General features: G+C 32.6%; 1 pseudogene; it reads left to right on the top strand.

Moving 5' to 3' along the window:
- Positions 1 to 251: 251 nt before the first annotated feature.
- On the top strand, positions 252 to 1,432 carry LOC120077188 (expansin-A22 pseudogene; annotated as a pseudogene).
- The last annotated feature ends 263 nt before the right edge of the window (positions 1,433 to 1,695 follow it).

Genomic DNA, 1,695 nt, shown 5'->3' with positions numbered 1-1,695 from the left:
CTCCGTTCCCTTGTTTGGTTGACCAACATTGATTATATACTACGAAAGAAAACTAATTTTATTTTCCATATTTAACTCGATTAATTTCTACTTACCCTATAAAATCACCCACTTCTACTTTAGGTTTATGCAAAGAGGAGAAAGAAATTGACCAATTCGTTCAACAATTTGCTTCTTTGGTTGGGGTTTGTGGCCCTTTTTGGCCAAGCCATGGCCTCCTCTAGGCTCATTCATCCTAGTACTAATAAAAAATCGACACTACATGGTACGATGCTCGTGCCACTTTCTACGGCGACATGAAGGATGCTGAAACTATGAGTAAAGATAGAATATACTCTCAAAATAATAATATTTACTCATAAAATTTCATCCTTTGTCTTTTTTTTTCATAGAAAATACAAATGGGACGGAGAAGAATTTTGAATTTTAGATGGTATTATAAAGTAAATGAAAAAAAATTATAGTAGTATATGAAATGATATGGTCCCATCTACCCTATCTTATGTACATGTTGTTATGACTTCATCATATTACTTTCAAATGCTAGTTATTTATATTAGATATATTGTTCAAGTTGTTTAGTTTCTTAGTACACGTGTCTCATAAAGAGTGGTTATTCTCTCATTGTATCACATATATATAATTTTATCAAGGGAATGAATAAAGTGTGATTTTCATTTCCAATTTATCTGTATTAATTTAGCTAGCAATATCTTTTTATATAGTTGGAACTTTATATCGTTGTAATTCCTAATACTCGAATTTAGACAAATTTTGTAAATTAAATATTTTGATTTATTGTAATAGAGGGAGCTTGTGGATATGGAAACCTATTCAAGCAAGGTTACAGACTAGCAACATCAGCATTAAGCACAACACTATTCAACAACGGTAGAGCCTATGGAGCATGCTTTGAGATAATGTGTGTGAACAATGAATACAAGTGGTGCATACCAAATGCAGGCGCATAATCAAAATAATAGCCACAAACTTCTGTCCTTCAGACTACACAAAAACACATGACATTTGGTGCAACCCACCCTAACATCATTTTGACCTATCTCTCTATATGTTCACCAAAATGGCTCTTTATAGGGCTGGAGTCATCCCGATTCGCTATCGGAGGACGCTTTGCCATAAACTGGGTGGCAAATAGTTTGAGCTCAAAGGAAACCCCAATTGGCTTCTCGTATTGCTCTACAATGTTGGTGGTGCTAATGATGTTGTTGATGTTAAGATTAAAGGCTCTTCTATTGAGTGGCTTCAAATGTCACGAAATTGGTGTCAAAATTGGCAGGTTTGTACTTTTTTGATGGGACAGAGTTTGTCTTTTAAAGTTACTACTAGTGATTGGAAGACCATTGAATTCGATAATATTGTACCAAACTCTTGGCAGTTTGGACAAAACTTTGAAGGAAACTATAATTTTTAAGAAATATTTTTTTTCTAACGTGTTTTTATTTAGTTTTTAATTTTATTCTAGTTGTGTTTTGAATAAAGAAAGAAGAGGAATGTTCACTTGTTTATTTAGATCCTTTTTAAATTTTGTAGTTGTCACTGGTGTACAAAAAAGTGGAAAAATATCACCGATATGTCGATAAAAGTTTTCTTTGTTTCTATTCTATGTGCGTTTATTTATTTATTTCTTTAATCTAAGAACCAAACAATCCTTACATAAACCTTGGTCTTTTCAAT

The sequence above is a fragment of the Benincasa hispida genome, chromosome 5, assembly GCF_027475165.1.
Source record: "Benincasa hispida cultivar pf3 chromosome 5, pf3_genome.v1.1, whole genome shotgun sequence".
Taxonomy (NCBI): Eukaryota; Viridiplantae; Streptophyta; class Magnoliopsida; order Cucurbitales; family Cucurbitaceae; genus Benincasa; species Benincasa hispida.
This window is presented reverse-complemented; position numbering and strand designations above follow the sequence as displayed.